This window comes from Rattus norvegicus, chromosome 14 (genome assembly GCF_021556685.1).
Source record: "Rattus norvegicus strain SHRSP/BbbUtx chromosome 14, alternate assembly SHRSP_T2T, whole genome shotgun sequence".
Taxonomy (NCBI): domain Eukaryota; kingdom Metazoa; phylum Chordata; class Mammalia; order Rodentia; family Muridae; genus Rattus; species Rattus norvegicus.
This window is the reverse complement of record NC_141547.1, coordinates 14,184,515-14,210,224: the sequence shown is the minus strand read 5'-3', so window position 1 is coordinate 14,210,224 and position 25,710 is coordinate 14,184,515. Positions and strand designations below refer to the sequence as shown.

At 43.3% G+C, this 25,710-nt stretch overlaps 1 pseudogene; it reads right to left on the bottom strand.

The window, feature by feature from the left end:
* Positions 1-10,616: 10,616 nt before the first annotated feature.
* On the bottom strand, positions 10,617-17,087 carry LOC148001234 (oogenesin-1-like; annotated as a pseudogene).
* Between the last annotated feature and the right edge of the window lie 8,623 nt (positions 17,088-25,710).

Genomic DNA, 25,710 nt, shown 5'->3' with positions numbered 1-25,710 from the left:
CTTTTCTGGTCCAATCTATTTGGAGTTCTGTAGGCTTCTTGTATGTTTATGTGCATTTCTTTCTTAGGTTAGGGAAGTTTTCATCTATGATTTTGTTGAAGATATTTACTGGTCGTTTGACCTGGGAATCTTCACTCTCTTCTATTATACCTATTATCCTTAGGTTTGATCTCATTGAGTCCTGGATTTCATATATGTTTTGAAACAGTAGCTTTTTCTGTTTTACATTAACTTTGACAGTTGTGTCGATGATTTCTATGGAATCTTCTGCTCCCGAGATTCTCTCTTCTATCTCTTGTATTCTGTGGGTGATACATATATCTATGGCTCCTTGTCTGTTCCCTTGGTTTTCCATATCCTGGGTTGTTTCCCTGTGTTCTTTCTTTATTGCTTCTATTTCCATTTTTAATTCCTTCAACTGTTTGATTGTGTTTTTCTGGAATTCTTTCAGGGATTTTTGGGATTCCTCTCTATAGGCTTCTACTTGTTTATTTATGTTTTCCTGTGTTTCACTAAGGGAGTTCTTCATATCTTTCTTGAAGTCCTCTAGCATCATGATCAAATGTGATTTTAAATCTATATCTTGCCTTTCTGGTGTGTTTGGATATTCAGTGTTTGCTTTGGTGGGAGAATTGGGCTCCGATTATGCCATGTAGTCTTGGTTTCTGTTGCTTGGGTTCCTGTGCTTGCCCCTCACCATCAGATTGTCTCTGGTGTTACTTTGTTCTGCTATTTCTGACAGTGGCTAGACTGTCTATAGGCCTGTGTGTCAGGAGTGCTGTAGACCTCTTTTCCTGTTTTCTTTCAGACAGTTATGGGAACAGAGTGTTTTGCTTTCAGGCAGGCATGAAGTCTTTCCTGACTACTGGTCTTCAGCTCTTCCTGTGGGCCTGTGTCTTGAGTCCACCAGGCAGGTCACTTGGGGCAGAAATGTTGGTCTTACCTGTGGTCCTGCTGCTCAAGTTGCTCCTTAGGGGCTGTTTTTGAGCTCTCCATGAGGGCAGCAACCAGGAGGGCCTGTGCTGCCTTTTCCAGGAGCTCCCATGCACCCGGGTCCCAGATGGCATTAGGTGTTTTTCTCCAGAGTCAGAAATGTCAGCAGAGGGTAGTCTCTTCTGGCTTCCCAGGCGTCTCTGCCCCTCTAAAGGTTTAGCTCTCCCTCCCACAGGATTTGGGTGCAGAGAACTGTTGATCTGGTCCCTTCAGGTCCGGGCATTGTTTGGAGTGGGGGGGACCTGCAGTTCCAGTGCCCCATCTTCCAGTTACCAGAGGTCATATACAGTTTCCTCTTGGGCCAGGGATGTGGGCAGGGGTGGGCAGTATTGGTGGTCTCTCCCACTATGCAGTCTCAGGAGTGCCCACCTGTCCCGGCAGTGAGCTCTCTCTCCCAAGGGGTTTGGGAGCCATGAGCTGCGGGCCCGGATCAGAGAGTTTGGGGCTCCAGCTAAAAACTAGAATGGTCTGGTCCCAGAGGAATTTTGCCTTTGTGTGTCTTGAGACCACCAGGAAGGTTGGTTGGAGCAGAAAAGTTGGTCTTACCTGTGGTCCCGAGGCTCAGGTTTGCTCGTGGGTTCTTGCCTTTGAACTCTGCATGAGGGCGGCATCCAGGAGGGCCTGCGCCACCTTTACTGCCACTTTGCACTTTTTTTTTTATTAACTTGAGTATTTCTTATATACATTTCGAGTGTTATTCCCTTTCCCGGTTTCCGGGCAAACATCCCCCTCCCCCCTCCCCTTCCTTATGGGTGTTCCCCTCCCAACCCTCCCCCCATTGCCGCCCTCCCCCCTACAGTCTAGTTCACTGGGGGTTCAGTCTTAGCAGGACCCAGGGCTTCCCCTTCCACTGGTGCTGTTACTAGGATATTCATTGCTACCTATGAGGTCAGAGTCCAGGGTCAGTCCATGTATAGTCTTTAGGTAGTGGCTTAGTCCCTGGAAGCTCTGGTTGCTTGGCATTGTTGTACATATGGGGTCTCCAGCCCCTTCAAGCTCTTCCAGTTCTTTCTCTGATTCCTTCAACGGGGGTCCTATTCTCAGTTCAGTGAGTGGTTTGCTGCTGGCATTCACCTCTGTATTTGCTGTATTCTGACTTTGCACTTTTTAACACATGGCTTTGTTCCATACACATTTTCTGCTTCTCAGACACAGGAAACCCTAAAAACTGCAGAAATGCACTGATACCACCCTGTTTTCTGGGAATCAGTATTGATCCACATAACCAGGCTTTTGTTTGTTTAGATGGTTGTTTGGTTGGGTGGTTCCGTGGTTGATTTACTTTCAATTTTGTTTTTGAAAAAGGCTCATACATTTTGACCTGAAAATTCTGTGCCATTTGTGTGATAGAAAGGATCTCATGGTACCATTTTGGGAGTCTGTCTTTCCACCCTCAGTTCAGGAAGAAGAGGTAAATTGTTGTACTTACCACTGACAGAGCAGTAATTCAGAAGCTTAAAGGTTTTGATTATGGGGAAGTTTTATAACTTTATCTTGAAAGTATATTTATTTGACTCCTTACCCAGGAGCTTTCTTACCTGACACCTCAGAAGATGAGTGTTCAGAACAGCCCACACTCCAGAACCTGGCAAGGCACAGTCTGCTAAGAAATGAGGCTGTGAACATGTCCTCTCTGGAGGAGCTGCCTATTGTGCTTTCCTCAGCACTGTTCAAGGAGGCCTTCGAAGGCAGACACACCAATATCATTAATGCAATGGTGGCAGCCTGGCCTTTTCCCTGTCTCCCTGTGGGGACGTTGATGAAGACACCACTCCTGGAAACCTTGAAGCCTGTGATAGATGGAGTAGACATGTGAATGACAAAAATGTGTCACCCCAGGTAAGGAGTAACCATGTACTATAGCAGGGGACACAGGACTTAGACATTAGAGATTATAGGTTCAGGGAGAATGATTTCTGATGGGATCTTCAGACATTGATGCAGAAACCTTGATGTCTATTCTTTATTGTTTTCTTGGAGTAAAGATAGTTGTTTTTGCATTAGGGCTTAGATTAGAGGTAGCCTTGTGGTAGAATGAGCCTAACCCCAGCATTCCCATAAGAACTAATTATAGGAGTAAGGAGAAATAAAGAGTAGCTTAGTGGAAGGAAACTGATCTGATATACAAATGCAACTCAGGATAAGCTTCTGTAGCATGCATGTGTGTACATTACACTCTTGTAGCATAAACGTACACCATGGCAGGGTAGGGGAGACTGGAGTTTAGAGTCATGTAGTGGAAACTGACAGCAGATCTTGTCATGTTTGCTGACACTTCACCTGTTTTACTCTCAGCAGGGGAAAACTTCAGGTTTTGGAACTGAGAAATTTGCACCATACCCTCTGGAATGGTGAGGAAGATGGCAGTTGTTCTTCACAGACCTAGGATGAGTATCTTGTAGTGAAGGTCCTTCCCAGATATGCACTGAGGCAGAAGCTGAATGTGGTAGCTGAGCTGTACCCTGAGCTCTGCCTTGATGAAGCACAAGCATGCTTCTTTAAGTGAGCCCAGCAGAGAATGGGCTCCTGGCATTTTTGCTGTATAAAACTGAAGATCTGGGTCATGCTGGTAGAATTTATCAGAGAGATTTTGAATGTCTTTCATCCAGAGCACATTGAGGAATTGGAACTTCGCACTGAGTGGCCTGTCTTCAAGCTGGCCCATTTGCTCCCTTTCGGTAGATGAGAAATCTTTACTAATTGCTCCTGGCACCCCTCTACAAGAACGTCTTCAATATTGCCAATAGGCCAGGAGAGAAGACAAATGCATCAAGGAGTTCATTTCTCTCTCCAAATTTTATTGTCTCCAGCATCTTTCCATGAGTGACGTTCATTTTCTCACAGAATGCATGAATCAGGTATTCAGGTAAGCAAGGATGGAGCCCTGGGCCACCTAGTCTACCCAAGTATGTAAAATACTGTATAAAAGAACTTCAAGTTTCTGAAGAAAGAAATTGAAGAAGGAATTAGGAGATGCACATGTCTCTCATGCTCCTGCATCCAGAGGATTAATGTAGTATAGAATATGATCTTACCAAGAGCAATCTACTGATTCAAAATGTTTCCCTTTAAATTCCTACACAATTCTCAAGACCTTGAAGGAACAGTTCTCCACTTCATATGGAAAAATAAAAATAAAAATATCTGGGTAGCTAAAAATATCCTCTGTAATCTGTTCTCAAGTTGTATTATATAGCTATCATATAAGAAAAATAAAAACTGACTGGTATTGGCAGGAAATCAGATCGGTCTATCACCATGATACAACTGAAGAACCAGAATTAAACCCTCACAACTCTCAAACATTGACTCTTAATTTTTAACAGAGAAGGACAAAGAGACATTGAAAAAAGAAAGCATCTTCAACAAATTGTGCATGAATACATCGATGTCTCCATGTAAAAGAAAGCGAGTACCTCTGTATGTATCATCCTCCAGTACTCTCTAGTCCATATGTCAAAGACCTCAACATAAAACTGGATACACAACATCTAATAGAAGAGAAAGTGGGGGATTAGCCTTGAATACATTGGCATAGGAGTTAATTCCTCAACAGAAACCCATAGCTCAGGCAATAAATCAACAATTAATAATGGACCATGAAACTATAGGGGAAAGTAGTATATCAGCAGGCCAAAATGGCAGCCTAAAGTTTGGAAGAAGATCCTCACAAACCTACATCTGAGAGAGAGATGATATCCAAACACTATGAATATAACAAAACATTACTTATCCATGAAACAAATTACTCAATTTCAAACTTCTGTACTGAATTACCCAGAATATTTCAAACAAGGAATCTAATTTGCTGAGAAGCACCTAAATAAATGTTGACAATTCCAAGACATCAGAGACTTGCAAATCGAAATGATCCTTGAGAATTCAGCTTACACACATCACAATGGCTAAGACCTAAACTTCAAGTGACAGCTCATGTTGGGGAGGTTATCGAACAAGGGAAACACTTTTCTATTGCTGGTGAGAGTGAACATTTCATCAATAACTTGGGAAATTAATCTGGCAGTATCTCAGAAATGTGAGAATTGTTCTATCTTCCAGACCCAGCTCTACCACTCCTAGACATACACCCAAAGATGACCCACAATATCAAAAATATACTTGTTCAACTATATTTATAGGAGTTGTCCCTCAACTGAAGATATAAGGCCGTTTTTTTTTCTTTTTTTTTCATCTTTATTAACTTGGGTATTTCTTATTTACATTTCGATTTTTATTCCGTTTCCCGGTTTCCGGGCCAACATACCCCTAGCCCCTCCCCCACCCCTCCCCTTCTCTATGGGTGTCCCACTCCCCATCCTCACCCATTATGACCTTCCCCCCCAACAATCACGTTCACTGGGGGTTTAGTATTGGCAGGACCAAGGGCTTCCCCTTCCACTGGTGCTCTTACTAGGCTATTCATTGCTACCTATGATGTTGGAACCCAGAGTCAGTCCATGTATAGTCTTTGGGTAGTGGCTTAGTCCCTAGAAGCTCTGGTTGGTTGGCATTGTGTTCATATGGGGTCTCAAGCCCCTTCAAGCTCTTCCAGTCCTTTCTACGATTCCTTAAACTGGGGTCTCGATCTCAGTTCAGTGGTTTAATGATGGCATTTGCCTATGTACTTGCTGTATTCTGGCTATATCTCTCAGGAGAGATCTACATCCTGTTCCTGTTGGCCTGCACTTCTTTGCTTCATCCATCTTATCTAGTTTGGTGGCTGTATATGTATTGGCCACATGTGTAGCAGGCTCTGAATGGGTGTTCCTTCTGTCTCTGTTCTAAACTTTCCCTCCTATTCCCTCCCAAAGGTATTCTTGTTCCCCTTTTAAAGAAGGAATGAAGCATTTGCATTTTGGTCATCCTTCTTGAGTTTCATGTGTTCTGTGCATCTATGGTAATTCGAGCATTTGGGCTAATATCTGACATCAGGCCTTTTAAACACGGTAGAATTGATGCTCACATAAACTCAGAGAGACTGAACCAGAGTGCACAGGGTCTGCACAAAACTGCACCACATGACATGACAGTGTTGAAAGAAGTAGACAAATTTCCTATTTCTAAATCAGAAGCAATCTCCAATCCATAAAGACTTGTAAATGAAACCCTATCCCCATTTATTGGAGCCTCCTTGTGAATACAAATCCAACTCTCAATGGAGGATAAGTTACCAGCCTAAGATTCCAGCACAAAACAAACTGAAGGACATTTTGGCAGGACTGTGTCTAAGAAGCATGTGGCTGGCCCTCTTTTTTTTTTTTATTAACTTTGATTTGCTTTTTGATTACAGGTCTTTTCTTTGTAAATTCAGCTACCAATTTCTTGGGTTTTTTTTTTTTTTGTTGATTCTTTTGTCTTTGAATGTGCTCTGAATCCTTAAGTTGTTTGTTGTTTTTTTTTAATTTTGTTTGTTTTTTGTTTTGGCTCTTTTTTTCTCTGCTGGTTTGTTTTTTTTATCTTGGTTCAACATGTGCTTTTCCTTTGTTTTAGTTTTCTTTTGATAACTTTTTGTTTGCTTTTTTGATTACTTGTTTATTTCTTTATTTGTTTTTCAAGACGGGGTCTCCATGTGACTCAGACTGTTCTGTAACTCACCTGGTGGACAAGGTTGGAGGTCTTCCTGCTTCTTACCCACAAGTGCTGTGATTACACTTGTGTACCATTACACCAGTCTCTGTCTCAGGATTCTTTAAATGTCTGTTCTTTTTCTTACCAGAGACACAAAGGGCTCTATTGAGATGGAAGTGAAGGGGAAAGATAATCTCAGAAGAATTGAGGGAGGAGTGCCATATTCACAACACATTGTAGGAAATATATTTTCAGTAAAGGAAAAGCAAAGAATAGGGTCTGCTGATATGACTGAACAGTTAAGAGTACTAGTTGCTGTGGCAGACAACTCAGGTTAATTTTTCAACCTTCACATTGCAGCTCCTGTATGCTGCATCCCCAGTGATCTTAAATCCTGAACCATCTCTTCAGTATATATTAAGGAAACCTGAAGAAGGGTCATCTTGGCACATTGTCTACAAATGGTGCCATCAAGGTATTAGTTAGACAGGCTGAAGGATCTTACTAAATGGAGGCAGAGACAGGGTGTTCTATAGTTTGAGTATAGCCTGCGATATAATGTTAACTATTGCAGGTAGCCACCGATAGAGAATAGGTGATGGGGTTCAATACCAGAAAGGATCTCGATATCCAGATTTGAAAAGTGAGATAGTCCAATACTTAAAGCTCTGAAGTTCAGGGCACCTCTGAAGTTGGGGGACAGCCAGCAACATGGAGAAGGCACCTTAATGTTAGGCACAGTCTTAAGGACAGGTTGTTTCAAACTCATAGCTGCCAAAATTTTCTGTGATGTGCCCTGGACTGGAAGGCAACTGTTCTGTGTTCTGTACGGTCATGGGGATCCAGCATGGTTAATGCTGATCCCCTGGAAGAAGTTTTACTGAAATGACCCCTTAGGCTATTCTCTATGCATATCTGGCAGATTTTCCAGATTTCAAAAGGTTAAGGACCCACCCTAGATGTGGGCAGTGTTATCTGACAGTTTAATTTCTGGAGAAATAAAATGGAGAAGCCATGCTCAGCAGTTTCTTTGGACTCCACGTCTTCAGTCTCTGGCCACTGCCTATTGTGTGCACCTGCCAGGCAAAGAAGAAAATGGCTGCTCCTGGGTTTGGCAGCAAACAGGTGTTGCTCTGAGGCTCACACGTGTTCTTTCCATGTTCCTACTATGAAGGTACAGGGGTAACAACAGAAATGAATTGTCTGTGTGAGGAAGATGTGAATTCCCAAAATACTAAGGGAACCATTGTGAAGAAACTGCTATAGGAGCATAGGTAGTACAGGGCAGCAAGCAATCAGAATAAAACCTCTGAGCACCAGACCAGCAAGGGGGCTGGAAGTTTGTTTTTCTAGACACAGAAAAAGGGTTAGCAGCAGGATCTCAGTCTCAGCCAAGTCCTGACGACATGCTGAACCAAAGACAGAACTCAGAAGAACAATCAAAAAACACATAAACAAACAGACCAAAAACAAACAACAAAACCTTTCAGGCCCTCCATCCTACTACTCTGAAAAGCATGGAACAGAAGATCAAAGTCACCAGGACAGGACCTCTAGCATCTTGGTGAAACTGTGCTGGCCAACCAGCTGAATCTAGTGTGCTCCTCCCATTTGCATAGAATTCCTCAAGGACATTGGGCAAACTTCCCAGAGGGACACATTTCAAGCACAGAAAAGCTCTAGACAAAAGCTTGTAAGAATATAACAGCATCAGGTGTCTATCCCCTTTCATTGAGCCCAAAGTCTGGACCTGAAGAAATAAAGTTCTTTCCAACTACTGCATATTTAGCCAAAGGCCTCCAAATCCTGTGAGGCTTCAACTTTTTCAAGTTTCCTAAAAAATGTGTCAATGTGTTTATCTCTGTCCAGCCGTACTTGCGTTGTGGCCCTTTAATTAATTACTGTGGCACCTGCACATGTTAACTTGTCAAGGTTAATATTAACCCCTAGGTTTCTTGATTTGCACTGGGAGCTTACTCTACCCACAGCAGTCATTCATCATGAAAATGCTACACACACACACACACACACACACACACACACACACACACACACACACACACTTGCCTATATGTAATCTGAGGGAGACCAATTCTCAGTAGAGACTCTCCTTCCCAGATGACTCTAGCCATAACTGTGTCAATTTGATTAAACAACAACAGCAACAACAACAGCAACAACAACCTTTGCAACAGTTAACAGGAAACATGTTAGCATTCAGCATATTTCCAGTGGAGACCAAAGCAAAACTGGATAATGCTCACCAGCTTATCCCAATGGACCCACATGAAATTCCACATACCCTCTTCTCAGAGCTACATAACTGCTACCAAATAACATCCCAATTTTAAATAATTGTACCATTTTTTATTTCTTTGTGAGGTGGATTCATTTTAATTTAAAGACTTCTTTACTAGGTGTCTATGTGCATGTACATTGTGTGTTTTTGTGCATGTGAGAGGCAGGGTGCACACAGACTTGAAAATGTTGTCTTATCACCTGAAGCCCGAGTACCATTTGAGAACCACCTAATTATAAGATCTGAAACCAACTTTGGTCCTCTGCAACAGTAGCATGTGATCTTAACCTGTGAGCAATCACTCTCACATTTGTTTACAGAATAAAAAGGATGTTTATTGTGGACAAATCTCAGATGCATTCACTGGTCCCAATGAACAAGGCCATGGAACTGGACATGCAGACAGGGAGACAGGTTGTGGGGGAAGACAGAGAGAAGAAGCCTGAGAGTGACTTCTTTTGCTTGTTTTTTTGTTTTCTGTCTTCTTGTGTACCTTAGAATAGCATAGATGTTTGGATATGCCCCATGTTAGCTGAAAACTTTATCAACCTTCCCAAGATTGTAAATTGTGATATTCCTGGCATCGATGTGTTCATTTTGACTTCAATCCAAAAGGTTTTTGTCTTTGAGTCCTTAAATTTGGATATGTTATTCATGAATACAATCACAATGATATTTGGAAAAGATCCTATGACTTATGCTTTCAATAAATACAGTGTATAATAAATTATTTTATTGATAGTTTACTATACAGTAAGAGATATAATGACTAGGCTGAGGGAGATATGTTCTTTTTGTTACACCTCAAGATTTAGAATAGAATTCTTTTGTAAAGTAAATGCTTTATATGGTTGATGGACCTGAATATTTTTGGAGACCTTTACATACACTTTGGGTACTACCTAGAGTTTGGGAGTCCATAGGAATAAAGCACTAGAGACATGTAGAATAAAGGTTGGATACAGAGGTTCCCAGTAGTAATCTCATAGATGCATGACAAAAAGATCAATGGTTCAAAGGCAGCCTGGAAAGCCTGTTTACTTTTCCTTTTGTTGTCTTCTTCAATTTAGGCATCTCTTATGGGTCCAAGGTGCTTGGTGTTCTGAATATACTGAAAGTTAGTTGTTCATGATCCATTTAATCTTCCTTCATAGAAGGTGTGTCTATGTTGTTCACTTAGGTTAAATGTTTTCAGCACATAAATGATCACCCACACAAGAGGGTTGTAAATGTAGCCTAGGCAAAGGAAATGGGAAAGAATTATCATAAAAGTTTTTATTTTATACTTGCCAATTTCACCTGAAACTTTGCTGAACTCAAAATACCAGTGTTTTTCCATTCCTGGACCCTTGAACTTTCCTGACCATAAACCTGGTACCAAGGTTGGTAACAATCAAATTCAGAGAGAGAGAGGGAGAAAGAGAGAGAGAGAGAGAGAGAGAGAGAGAGAGAGAGAGAGAGAGAGAGAGAGAGAGAGAGAGAGAGATATCATCCAACATCTAGTTATGTAGTGAGTTTGTGTGGGCAAATGCCATGTATAAATGCCAAATTATGTTTCTGACTCCACAAATATCCTGTTCTCAAGTCCATCTGACTGTTCCCCATGTCAAGCTCAGTGTCCAAGCTCCAAGTCCTTGTATGTGTTTTGTTTCCAACAATATGTTGAGTGTCAGAAGTCACAGGCCCTGCGTAACCTGGATGAGGGATGTGTTCCAAACCTGTTTTTTATTAAAATAGTGAAGTCATCTTATCCAATTTATGGCCAGCAAATGTAAAGACTGGAAACCTGGGTATAGACAAAGGGCTTGCCACATGTATGGCAGATTTGTATGGCAAAGGAGATGTTCTTGGACTGCCTTATTGCCTTGAGTATATCCATAACCTCCAAAGTTGTGAAAATCTTTCTTTGGAAACATTAGCCAACTCATCATAGCACTCCAGAGGGGCAGGGTATTGCTCCACATTGATCTTGCTCCACATGACTGTGTGCTGCAAAATGTCCTTCAGGGTAGGCATAGAGAAGTCATTGTAGAAGTTGATCTTGGTGAGCTGAGAGCATTTTTTGAGGGCAGGTAGGAGGACAATGAGGTGTGAGTCAATTATTCTACATCGCAGCAATTCCAGAGTCTCAAGAGTGTCTGCCACTTTTTCTAGCAGAGCTCCCAGAGGCATAGTATTCAAATTATATAAGACCACTCAAATCCAGATGTTTTAGCTGAAAGAGGCTCTGACAGCAGGAGAAGCAATTCAAGCCTCTCTGTGAAATTAGGTTGTCAGTGATGGAGAGGGTCTCCAAAGGCTTTGTCAGGCACCTAGGGATAGACCAGAGGGTTAGTTTTGGCTAATGGTGTTGGAGAGGTTAAGCTGGAATATGCACAGTGCTAGAAGGAAATAGGTGCCCAAAGGTCAGTTTAACGAAATGATCAAGAAACTCATCTATGATGCTTCCTGCTGGAAACTGCTCAGTCATGCCAATCCCACAGTTCATCTACTGATCTCACTCTCAAGCTTAAAACAAGTTCAGCCTATAAGCCCAGAAATCACGAAGACCTTCCATCCCATGAAAGTCCTGACAGCCTCTCCACATTTGTGTGTGATCATTGAATCTGAATTCTATCCTTCCCTCTGCAGCCATGCTTGCTCTCAAGCTGTAGCCCATGTCACATGCACTCAGTGCAACTTAGGATCAAAATATTTCATCCATTAGAATGGGGAAAAGATAGAAAACTCTCCTCATAGATATGAGCATACAGCTCATGTGCATACTGTGCTACTGATCTTGACTCATCACTACACATTTTCCCTTCCTGTTCCCTTACCATTTGAATGGGTGATCATCATTTGATGAAAAATTACAACACATCCTTACCCAATCTGACCTATTCTTACCACAATTGTCTTCTTTTATGCATGAGTGCTCATTGAGACACTGATTAAACTTCTAAAATGTACCTTGTATATCTCGGTATACATGGAAAGAAGACATTAATATGGTAGTAGTGACTGCTGGCATCAGGTACCAATCATTGGTAAGAGAGACATATTTGCTTTTGTAGCTGACTCAGTTCTCTATTCTTGCTTACCCTAGGACATAATTCATCTGGTCTTTCAAAAAAGGGGCACAACTCATGAAGAAATGCTGGAGATAGTTAAATTTTGAGAACTGAGAAATAAACTGGTGGATATACTTGGATTCTTTGACTCCTGTTGATAGTAGGGAAGCTGATCTTGTGTAGGGGTGACAAGAAAACTTTGTGAAGATTTCTCATCTGCCCAAAGTAGGGAGCAAAATGTGCCAGCTGTAACAGAGTCCACTCAGTATTAATTCTAATTCTGTCATATGATTTGTGTCAATAACATTCAAGATTTCTCTGATAACATGGAGTGGGAGAGCCCATATCATCATCTTTGTACAGCAGAAATTTATGGAACCCTTTCACTGCTGTGCCCATTTCAAGAAGCCTGCTTGTGCTTCATCGAGGCAGGTCCTGAGGCATAGGTCAAGTATGACCTTCAGATGCTGCCTCAGTGCATACCTGGGAAAGACCTTCACTACTTGTTTTTGTCCAAAGTCACTGCTGAGCAGTCTCTGTCCTCTGCACCAACTCATATGTTCCAGAAGTCATGGAGCATTTTTCTCAGATCAAGAACCTGAAGTTTTTTCCTCCTGCATGAATGTCATGAGACCATGAATCAGCTCTTAGTACATATATCTAAACTCAGCTCTCCTTGCCAAGGAGTATATTTTTTTAAGCACCCGATATCCAAGGTGGACTCAGGCATGCTAGAGATGTTTTGCTAGGCTTCTGTACACTTAATTACTTTACTTTCTCTAAGGTAGACTTTATTTCTCCTTAGTCACATTACTAGTGGTTGTGGGAATGCCAGGAATAGTCTTGTGCCACTGTGAGACTACATATATTCTAGTGTGCATTCAACTCTATTCCATATTAACTTGTCCTCAGTACAAGAAAACAGTATCTTTCAGGAGCTCTGTAACCCTGAATGATGATTCCATCAGTACCATCTGATCCACTTATGACAAATCCAATCTCTCTGATAATGTCCGTTGTGTAACCCATGTCCTTCCGTTTACAGTACTTGGATATTGCCTGCCTGGTGTGAAATTTTCTGGCCAGTTGCATGTCTACTCCATCTATGACATCCTGAAATGTTTCCAGGTTAGGTGTCTCAATCAATGCTCCCAAAGGGAGACAGGGGAAAAGCTAGTGTGTCACCATTGCCTCCATGAGCGTGGTATGGCTGCCAGCACAGGCCTCCTTGAATAGTGTTGGGAAAAGCCCAGTGGGCAGCCACTTTAGAGAGGACATGGCCAAAGCCTCATCACTCAGCAGAGTCTGCCTTGCCAGCTTCTTGAGTGTGGGTGGGTTCTGACACTGGTCCTCTAAGGACTCCAGTCAGAAGTCTCCTGTCAAAGGAGTCAGAAAAGAATATACTTTCAGGACAACGTTTATAAAACTTCCTTACCATCACATCAACCACTGAGCTATTGAGTTTCTGCTCTGGCAATATAGAGACATCAATTGACCTCTTCATCCTAAACTGGTGGTATAAAAACAAACTTCCTCTCTGGTATTAATGGAACCTATCGATTTCTAAAATCAGTATATAATTTTTGGGCCAAACATTCTATATGTGAACTTTTCTTAAAAAGAGAAAAGGATGAAAGAAAGATAGAAAAATGGGAGTGACTCCCAGGACCCAGTGGGGATCACTCTAGCAGAAATATGCAAAAGAGACGATATAGAACCTGAAGAGAACAGCATCAGGTGTAGGAATGGGTTGCAGTTGATGGAAGGGGCCACACACCCATCTGCAAATTTTTGACCTAGCATTGTTTTTTTCTAAAAGAAATACAGGGGAATAAATGGAGCAGAGACTGAAGGAAAGGCCATCCTGAGACACCCCTATCCTGTGATTCATCCAACTTGTAGACACCAAACCCAAACACTAATGCTGATGCCAAGATCTGGCTGTCCTCTTAGAGGCTCTGTCAGTACTTCTCTAAGACAATTACACATACTTCCAGCCAAATATTGGATTGACCTTGGAGACCCCAATAGAAGAGATACAGAAAGACTGTAAGGAGCTAAGGGGGATTGAAACCCTTTAGGGAAAACAACCAAAATCAACTACGTGGACTCCTCAGAGTTCCAAGGGACTATATCACCAACCAAAGTATATGCATGAGTGGATCCTTGCATTGGATACATATGTAATAAGAGTACTGACTTCTCTGGCATCAGTGGGAGGAAAGGCCCTTTATCCTCTGGAGGGTTGTTGCTCTGGTGAAGTACAATGCTAGTGTGGTGAGGCAAGTGTCCGTGGATGAATGGGGCAGCATGGTCTTTGAAGCAAAGGGAGGGAGCATCAAACAGGGCCTTGTGGAGTGAAGACCAGGAAGTGAACAACCTTTGAAATGTAAATAAATAAAATAATCATAAAAAAGGAAAAAGGTGGAGGAGGAATGAGATGAGGAGCACATAGAGGGCAGACCAGGAGGGGTACAGGGATTAGATTGTAAAAATGTAATCAAGAAATATTAAATTTATTAATAAAAAAGAAAAAACATAAAAAATAAAAAACTAATGAATGCGCAAAAACAATAAAATAAAAGCAAAGAAGCAAATGAACAATAGAACAAATAAAATCTTGTGTTGAGGATCAATTTTGAATTCCCATTCAACAGAATGACAAAAGCGGGTTCCTACAATTTTCAGGTTTCCCCATAAGCAGACCACATCCAAAAGTAAATCTATATGAAAAAGATGCAAAGCAAAACATAAGGTAAGACATTTGAGCAACTCAATAGTGTAATTCCTGTTATTGTGTGTTAAGAAGGGTCAAATAGACATGGTCCATGGGTCTACAGTGTGAGGCAGTGTCTCACAAAAAGAATAAAGACCATAATTTCAGTGGAGGGAAATATAAGGGAACATGTGTCTCAGAATGATCTGATTTCCAGCTTAACAAGAGCCACATGGCCAATTCTAGGAGAGTTTGAACAATTTAGAGAATCATTCTCACACAAAAAATTATATGAAGCACTCCAATGAAATATACAAGCTATCGTAGAATTATATTGGAGGTGAGGCTAAAATTTCATTTAGAAAAAACCCAAAGTCTTCAATATTCCTCTAAAGAGACAGAAACTAATATTTCCTGTCCTATCCTGATGCATAAATTGCTCTACATCAAACTGCATGGCCGAAGGGAAAGACATTACATAGCACCAGTTCTGAGCACTGCAAATAGGTCTGTGAGTCCCAGTTGAACTAGGCAGTTATCCAGGCTCCAGGTCTCTGAATATATTCTCTGGCTCAATGAAGCATTTATATACTTCTCTGCCTATCCCTCCCTCTTGCAGCCATGTCTCAATCCCCAAACTGGTACTGCATTCCATGGTTAAGCTCCACCCTTTGATTTCTAGTTTTTACTTCCAACCACTTGAATGATTGAATGAGAGCTCTCTGTGAGAATACCTCCACACAACCCTGCCCCTCAAACATTTCACTTGTTGATTAACAAAACATCAATTAATTTTGGATTTTCTCACCTGCTTACATATTACATAATTTTGAGTTTTGTATGATGGGACTGGGTCTTACTTGAAGCTAAGATTGTTTTAGATATCTAAGTTCTAGCAATCCTCCTGCCTCAGTATCCTTCTCCCTGCTAGGATTTCTGTTGTGAATCACTTTAACTGGGTGAACTTTATTCATGGCAAAATCAGGCTCATTTTGAGTCAGCTCAGGATTTATTCTGTTGCTGATAATAAACATAAAATAATTCACAGACATTATTATCACTGGATGTGTGACAAATGGTTTTTTAATAGTTAGGAATATGTCCTGGAGTTTAAGGAGTGAATTGGATGCTTTTTCAATCAATTGCAGTACACCTACTCAAAATGTGGAAGCAGGAGCATGAATTGATTCTATTAATATTGTCCTAGGTTGCTGGGTATGAACTCAGTTTTTAGAGAGCTATGCAGGATACAGGGCATTCTCTCTCCAGCACTGCATGCAGCAGACATGATTGCCATACCTGAACCTCACAATTCAAGAGTTGGTAGGAAGAGCATCAATTCAAGGCCATGTTCAGCCATATTGTAAATAGAAGGACATCCTGAGTCTTACATTTGGGTCCATTTATGAATAGACCTGAAGTAAAATGGAAAAGAGTGTCTGAGGGAGGTGCTGCCATTGTCTGCTAGAAAGCAGAGAGTATTTCAGGTAGGATCAGGCCAGCATGCTTGCTCCAGATGAATTCAGGAGTAGACCCGTGCTGATGAAAGACCCCTTAGCAGCAGTAACGCCATTTTGCAAGGCTGTACTTAAGATGACTGGTTCAGGGAAAGGTTAGAACACTGAGTACACAGCGGCTGCCAAGCAGGATGTGTTTGGTTGAAGGCCTGGCAACAAGACGACTGCAGTTGAGCACCTGACAATGAGAAAAGCCCCAGGAGAGGTCCCACACCCTGGTGGGGGGCCGAGTCAGCCGTTATGTTCCAAGAAGGTAGCTAGGAAACTTGCCCCCGGGCTGAACCCTTGCCACATTAGAATCCACCAATTATATCCCTGTAACCATGCATCTGCTTCTGTATGCTTGCTTCTGCTCCCCAGAATCCTATAAAAAGCCCATCCTTGGTTCCGTGGGGCGCACCAGTCCCCCGGGTGACTGAAGCGCCCACAGGTGCCTGTGCCTGTGTATCCCGACAATAAACCAAATCCTCTTGCTGATTGCATCCTGTGGACTCGGTCTGGTCATTGAGTTGGAGGGTCTCCATCCCGAGGGAAAGTTCTCCCTGAGAACTTTTCAATTTGGTGCGTTGGCCGGGAAAGGAGATCCTCCACCCAGGGACCACCGACCACCCACAGGGAGGTAAGCCGGCCGGCGTCTGTCTGATTCTGTCTCGTTCTGCCCTATTCTGTCTGTTCTGTGAGCGCTCAGCCAGGTTGTTTGGAATTTGGGTGGGACAAAGAAGGAGCTGACGAGCTCGGACTTCTCGCCCCGCAGCCCTGGAAGACGTTCCAAGGGTGTTAGGGGCCCGACTTTTCGGGGCTCAATCTGGGACTCTGGTTAGAGGAGGAGGATCCGGACTTACGGCACCTCTGTCTGTATTTTTGGCTTTCAGAGGGCCCCGGACCTTTGCCACTTCCATCTGACTTTTTGCTTTCAGTTTGGTACCAAAGCCGTGCAGCATGCCTGTCTGTTGTTTGTTTGACTGTTGGTGTTGTTTGTTTTCTCTGTGTCCTAATCTTCCTTAGAACTAACATGGGACAGTCTCTAACAAGCCTTCTAAGAAACCTGTCCTCCCGGCAGACCCAAACTCCCCTCTCATAGATCTTCTCTCTGAAGGTCCTCCTCCCCCATATCGTTTACCTACAGGCCCGGCTGAAACGGAGGAGGCAGAGCCGCCGGCCAGATCAGTTGCCAGGCCACAGTCTGATAAGGGTTTCTCCCCTGTCGCAGGGAGATTGCGCAATAAGCGCGAGGTGGTGCCAGATTCAACCTCCCAGGCTTTCCCACTTAGACAGGGAACCGGTGGCCAGACCCAATACTGGCCGTTTTCAGCAGCTGACATTTACAATTGGAAACAACACAACCCTTCTTTCTCCAAAGATCCGGTGGCACTCACCGACCTAATAGAATCTGTTTTACTTACCCACCAGCCTACTTGGGATGACTGCCAACAGCTCTTACAGGCCCTCTTAACCTCAGAAGAAAAACAAAGAGTGTTCTTAGAGGCCAGAAAGCATGTTCTGGGAGATGATGGGCGTCCCACCCAGCTGCCTGAGGAAATTGATGCTGCATTCCCACTTAAGAGACCAAACTGGGATTTTAATACAGCTGAAGGTAAGGGACACCTACGCCTTTATCGCCAGTTGCTTCTAGCGGGTCTCCGAGGGGCTATACGACGCCCTACTAATTTGGCTCAGGTAAAACAGGTATTACAGGAAGCAGGGGAAACTCCCTCCGCCTTTCTAGAGAGACTTAAGGAGGCCTACCGTATGTACACTCCCTATGACCCAGATGACCCAGGACAAATGACGAGTGTCTCTATGTCCTTCATCTGGCAGGATGCTCCAGATATCAGGACTAAGTTACAGAGGTTAGAAAATTTGCAGGGCTATACATTACAGGATTTACTTAAAGAAGCTGAAAGAAAAAGAAGATAGAGTTCGCAGAGAGAGGGAAGAGAGAGAATTGAGTCGAATCTTGGCCGCCGTAGTTCAGGGCCAAGAAAGGAAGGGAGATAGGGGGGAGCTCGAAAGGGGCTGAAGCTGGATAAAGATCAATGTGCCTATTACAAAGAGAAAGGGCACTGGGCCAGAGAGTGCCCCAAGAAGCCTGGCGGACCCCGAAAGCCTCGACCACGAACCTCCCTCTTGGCTCTAGATAAAGATTAGGGAGGTCAGGGCCAGGAGCCGCCCCCTGAGCCCAGGGTAACGCTTAAAGTTGGGGGGCAGCCGGTTACTTTCCTGGTAGACACAGGAGCCCAGCATTCAGTCCTCACCCGAGCTTCAGGACAACTCAGCGACCGGACGGCCTGGGTACAAGGAGCTACTGGTGAGAAACAATACCGACTATATGAACTGGGACAGGACAAGCCACCAAACCTTTTGAACTGTTCATCGACCCTGTGGCCTCCGGCTGGCCTCCGTGCCTAAGGATGGTGGCTGCTATTGCTGTCCTGATCAAGGACGCTAAAAAAATTGACTTTGGGACAGCCACTCACCATCCTAGCACCCCACGCAGTGGAGGCCTTGGTAAAGCAGCCCCCAGACCGCTGGCTCTCCAATTCCCGCATGACCCACTATTAAGCCTTGTTACTGGATGCAGAACGGGTTCAGTTTGGGCCCGTAGTCGCCCTCAATCCTGCCACCTTGCTTCATCTACCAGAGGAGGCAGAACAGCATGACTGCCTACAAATCCTCGCAGAAGTACATGGAACCAGGCCGGACCTATCGGACCAGCCTCTTCAGAATGCTGACCACACATGGTACACGGATGGCAACAGCTTCTTGGCAAAGGGAGAGCGAAAGGCTGGAGCTGCGGTCACTACGGAGGACAAAGTGATTTGGGCGAAAGCCCTGCCTGCTGGTACCTCCGCACAATGGGCTGAACTCATCGCCTTGACTCAGGTGCTCAAGATGGCAAAAGGTAAGAGGCTAAATGTATATACAGACAGCCGTTATGCCTTTGCCATGGCACACATCCACGGGGAGATCTACCGGAGGTGGGGGCTGCTCAAATCTGAGGGTAAAGATATTAAAAACAAGGCTGAAATTCTGGCCCTCTTAGAAGCCCTATTCTTGCCCAAAAGACTGAGTATTATACATTGTCCAGGACACCAAAAAGGGCACAACCCAGAGGCACGAAGAAACCAGCTGGCCGATGCCACGGCACGAGAAGCGGCCATGAGCAATCAAATCTTGCCCTTAAATAGCCCAGACCAACCCACGCCCCCAACAGTGGGACAAACCGGTTGGGTTTATGCCCATGAGGACATAGAGCTCCTAGAAAAAATGGGGGCCATCTACCACCCTCAACTAAAACAGTGGGTCTACAAAGGAAAGACAGTTATGCCAATAAAAATGACTTTTGAATTGATCTCCTTTTTACACAAATTAACCCATTTGGGGTTTAAGAAGATGAAAACCTTACTAGATCGGGAAGAGATAAATCTGTGTTTTTTGAATCGGGACAAAGCGATACAAAAGGTGACTGAGAGTTGCAAAGCGTGCGCTCAGGTTAACCCGGGAAGGACCATGATTGGACAAGGAGTTCGTCCTAGGGAACACCGTCCTGGCATCCATTGGGAAATTGATTTTACTGAAATTAAACCAGGTATGTATGGATACAAGTATCTCCTAGTGTTTGTAGACACCTTCTCAGGATGGGTCGAAGCCTTCCCCACAAAGCACGAGACTGCAAAAATGGTCACCATGAAGCTCCTCGAGGAAATCTTTCCCAGGTATGGCATGCCTCAAGCGTTGTGGTTGGACAACGGGCCTGCTTTCGTCTCCCAAGTAAGTCAGTTCATGGCCAAATTGCTGGGGATTGATTGGAAATTACATTGTGCCTATAGACCCCAGAGTTCAGGTCAGGTAAAACGCAGGAATAGAACAATTAAGGAGACTTTATCCAAACTTACGCTTGCAACTGGCTCAAAGGATTGGGTGACCCTCCTTCCCCTAGTTCTATATCGGGTCCGGAATACCCCGGGCCCCCATGGTCTAACTCCCTTTGAAATAATGTATGGAGCACCACCCCCCATTTGTCCATTTCTTTGATTCAAACATTGCTGATTTTGCTGACAGCCCTTCTCTGAGGGCCCATTTACAGGCCCTACAGATTGTGCAGAGAGAATCTGGAGACCTTTGGCCACTGCTTACCAGGACAAGCTTGAGCATCCGGTGATGCCACACCCATTCCAGATTGGAGACACCGTGTGGGTGCGCAGACACCTGACCAAGAATCTCGAGCCACGGTGGAAAGGACCCTACACCGTCCTCCTGACTACCCCGACCGCCCTAAAGGTAGACGGAGTCGCGGCTTGGATCCACGCATCACACATCAAGGCAGTTCGGTCTGAGGAATTGACAAATCACAACACTACACCCCAGACATGGAGAGTTCAGCGCACTCCAAACCCCTTAAAGTTAAAACTCCTACGTGGCTCCTCCTAGTCCTTTTGTGGCCTAGCGTCAGTGGGGGAATAAGCCCCCACCACATTTATAACATTACCTGGACAGTCACTAATCTCATGACAGGAAGGCTGGCTAATGCTACCTCCGTAAGGGGGACGCTGGCCGATGCCTTCCCTCCCTTATACTTTGACCTTTGTGATGTGATAGACTACCAATCCTCTGACTATTGTGTATTAGTAAAAATTTGGCCCAAAGTCACCTACCATGAATCCGAGTATATATACTCGTTTTTCGAGAGACAGACTCGTTTCCGACGAGAGCCTGCCACCCTGACTTTAGCTTTACTCCTAGGAGGAATCACCTTGGGGGGAGTGGCCGAGGGTATAGGGACCGGGACCACTGCACTCATAGAAACTGGTCATTTCCGTCAGTTACAAGCAGCCATGAATGCAGATCTTAAAGCTATAGAAGAGTCTGTGAGTACATTAGAAAAGTCCTTAACATCGTTGTCTGAAGTGGTCCTCCAAAATAGATGAGGGCTAGATATGTTGTTCCTCCTCGAGGGTAGATTATGTGCTGCTCTAAAAGAAGAGTGCTGTTTCTATGCAGACCATACTAGAATAGTAAGAGATAAAAACTGTTTGATTCCCAACAGGGATGGTTCGAGGGGTGGTTTAACCGATCCCCTTGGTTTGCTACCCTCCTGTCTACCCTGATGGGACCCCCTACTTATTCTTCTCCTAATTCTTCTTTTTGGACCCTGCATCCTTAATAGGCTGGTACAGTTCATGAGGGATAGACTTTCAGTCATTCAGACCCTCGTACTGACGCAGCAGTACCATAGGCTGAGACAACAAGAGACAGAAATTTCTTGACCAAGTCGAGTGAAAGATTTCACTCAAAGTTAACAAAAAAATGGGGGAATGAAAGACCCCAGCTTAGCAGCAGTAACGCCATTTTGCAAGGCTGTACTTAAGATGACTGGTTCAGGGAAAGGTGAGAACACTGAGTACACAGCGGCTGCCAAGCAGGATGTGTTTGGTTGAAGGCCTGGCAACAGGACGACTGAGGTTGAGCACCTGACAATGAGAAAAGCCCCGGGAGAGGTCCCACACCCTGGTGGGGGGCCGAGTCAGCCGTTATGTTCCAAGAAGGTGGCTAGGAAACTTGCCCCCGGGCTGAACCCTTGCCACATTAGAATCCACCAATTATATCCCTGTAACCATGCATCTGCTTCTGTATGCTTGCTTCTGCTCCCCAGAATCCTATAAAAAGCCCATCCTTGGTTCCGTGGGGCGCGCCAGTCCCCCGGGTGACTGAAGCGCCCACAGGTGCCTGTGCCTGTGTATCCCGACAATAAACCAAATCCTCTTGCTGATTGCATCCTGTGGACTCGGTCTGGTCATTGAGTTGGAGGGTCTCCATCCCGAGGGAAAGTTCTCCCTGAGAACTTTTTCAGGTGAGTTCTGGGACTGCCAATTTTCTTAAACAGAAATGCTCCCTTTGAAAAATCAAAAACAAAACTGAAAACTGTTTTCTAATTAAAAAAAATTTATGAGCTTTGTAGGCCATGATATGGCTCAGTGGTCAATGGCATTTGCTACCAAACCTGAATTCAACATTAGGAACCAAAGGTGTAAGGAGAGATATCCCTTTACGTGCTCGTCCTCCCATGTCTACATGCAGGGTCCTCTGCCAACACACCTACTCATTTGTTGGACCAAGGTAAAATATGAAGACCTAGATGGAATGTAAGACCCAGGTAACTGTTACCTGGGTGTCTAGAAAACTTTCTCACGTCTTCCTGTTACTAGGCAACTTTCTAATGCCAAAATCTATTACATAATCTGTTATGTTCTGTGCCATTAAAAAAGGATCATGATAGAAATCAGTAGATGTGTTTTGTAGAGTGACCCACAATAAGCTAGGATGCAAACCAGCCACCCAACAGCAATTCCTGAACCTATGTATAGGATTCTATGGTATTTGCCTTTATAGGCTGCCCCTGGGATAGACCCCCAACATAAGACAGACAACTGTACTGCTACGAAATAGTATTTGGAATGAGATTTCCATTTTGAGTAGTGGTCCACTTAATTGTAAGTTCCCACACTCCCCTGCTAACTGAAATCTTACTTGGCAGAGGGAGCCATGGACGCGTGTTACTGACATCATCGTTGGCAAGTTAAGACATGAATGTTAGACAAGTCCCATTCTTATTTACAGGAATGTTAGATAAGGCAAGTTCCCTGCCACAGTTAAATACCCCAACCAATGGGAGTAAGATACTTGTACAACAAAGATATGTGCTTGAGCAAATCCCCTAAACCAAAATGCTAATTGGTGACATAACTTGGCACAGATGTTTGTGGATTTTGGGCTTGACAACCATGTAGCAGAATACCCTGGGTGATTTTAATGAGTTATGGACCCTGTCCCTGTTGCTTGTTCTCCCATACTCTGGAGTGCCAGAGCTCTGACATTCAGGGTTTGTACACTTGTACAATCTCATTTTCAAGTCTGGATATTGAGATCTTCCCTTGTTCCTGACCCCAGTTCATAGTATATATTGTTGGCTAGGTGCAATACTTTTGGTGTACAAATCAGGCTAGACTCAAATTAGATATGGCCTTGTTTCTGTCTCCTTGTGTATTATGAGCCTTAACCCTGCCTACCTCCCATTCTTGGTGTCAAAATCTGTAGACATTGTGCAAGCTTATCCTTTCTGGTTTTCTCCTTATGATCCATATAATAGGGGATGGAGAGAGAGCTAAGCTATTATGAGCATTGGCTTAGCTTCCAGAGGACACAAATATGATGGCTCACAATTCCAGAAGAGACCAACCAAATACCTTCACACAAACATACATGCAGGAAACACACAAATGCCCATAAAATAAAAGATAATAAGTCATATAAAATTCAAAAGCAGATTTACCTAATATCTAAACTATTTATTTTACTCTGCACCATGTAGTACTCTGTATGTCTTATGAACATCAGAATTTGGTTTCTTAAATTTTGTTACAGATACCACACCCTTTCTTTCTCTCCTAAAAAATGAACAGGCAGCTAAAGAATACCAAAAACACACCAGGTGTGTTGTTACACACCTTTAATCCTTGTACTTAGGAGGAAGAGGCAGCTAGGTAGATCTCTATGAGTCGGTTCTGCCTGATCTACAAAGCAAATTCCAGGACAGCTAGAGTTATACAAAGAAATCATGTCTCAAAAAAAAAAAAGAAAAAAATAAATAAATGAAAATCAACAAGGACCATATGAAATAAAAAAAGAAACATATTGTCAAATGACAAAATAAAGAAATAGAGGGAAAAGAGCCAATGAAAATTGATGAGGAATACACATTGATGCAGCACAGGTTCACATGCACACAAGAATCTAGTAAAAACACAAAAGTGTTAGCCATAATATGTGAACAAATAAACTGAAAGGGATAAGGACTCTGCAGGAATTCGAACAGAGTGAATTAGCCAGAACCCTTGGAGCTCTCAGAGACTTAATCACCAGACGAAGAACATATATGGGCTGGGCATAGCCCTCCCTACACAGATGTATGAGACATGCAGCTTGGTCTACAAGTGGTACCCAAATGAATGGAGTGAAGGCTACTTCAAAAGCTATTACCTGTATGTGGGATATATTCTTGTATCTGGATTTTTTATCTGTCCTCATTGGTAGAGAATATGCCTAGTTTTTAATATAATTCAAGTAGAATGGCATGGGGATACCCACAGAGCTGCAACCCACTCGGAGAAGAGAAGATGTTATGGGGGAAGGAATGTGGGAGGGTGTGACTCTGAGGGGAGGAGTGACTGGGTTGTAAGATGAGTAAGAAGAAAATTACATTAAATTAAAACAAAATGCCCCCAAACAAAAGGCTTGAGGAAACATTATGAGACATAAGACCTCCAAAGAGACTTTTGAGTTCACTTTGTGCTGGAATATATACTTGGTCATTAATCCTGTAAGAGTGAGATTTGTACCCTCAGCGAGACTCCATTTGAAAGAACTAACTTTTCATTTGGAAATTTTATCAGTACTTTCTGTGATTGGGATGGGAGCTGTGTCCACTTTCTTTTCTCAACAGTGACACCGCATGTGGTATAGGTCCACATGGGCTCTAAAATAGCTACCTCAATCTCTCTGAGTTCATATGTGTATTCATTCTCCTGTGTTTTAGAAGGCCTGCCTTCCTTGGTTTCTACCATCCACTCTGGATCTAACCTTCTTTGTCTGTTCTCTACTACAGGATTCCCTGAGACTTGAGGGAAGGAAATGAAGGACATTCCCCTTTAGGTTTGAATGTTCCAAGGAATTTGTCTCTGTCTCTATATCTGTCGTTGTCTTTGTCTCTGTCTCTGTCTCTGTCTCCTTCTCTGTCTGTCTGTCTGTCTATCTGTGCATATAAGCACTATGCTTATTAATTCCAGGAAAGGGCAGAGGATCCCAGAGCACTGAAGATACAAGCCACCACCAACTTTTAACTTTCTAGTTACAAATATATCCCCTCCACACACAGAAATGCCCTCTGATGATTTCATTCTGACAGCAATCTCTTCTTTAGCACAGTTTTCTGTTGAATTGTACAGGTAAAGCTGCTTTCACATTTTAGTCAAGTTTTCTGTTTTTTCTCTGGTATTCAGGTATTCCCTATTGGTAGATATGTATTGTGCTCACTCTTTGAAAAAGGGACTTAGGTCCCCTTCCATGGCCTTTTGACATTTGCTTCTCTGTCCATTCTTCATCTCTACTGGAGCTGTGCTTTCAGGTTTGACATCAATTTTTAACAATATTATCCACCTACCATGTCTATTCATGAAGAAATTCCAAATTTCTCTAGAAACCTGAAAAGGGCTCAGAACTGGACATTGGTCTAGTCTTGGGAAAAAAACTTCCTCTTTGTCTTTCCTAGAAAGACATAAAAGGAACATTTATTCTCCACCCCTCCCCACAAAAAGAGGCAGGGGCAGACAAAAGAAATATTGGATCCAGGCTATGTAACAGCACCTGCACCTTGGAAAACTTTCCCGTGCTTTATATGAAACTCACCTATGTGTTTAAGCATTTCTAAGGTTTGTGTAGCTTCCTCAAAGCATGGTAACTCATGACAGTTTAGGGAAGGGTCTCATGAGAGGCTGACTTTTCTTCCAT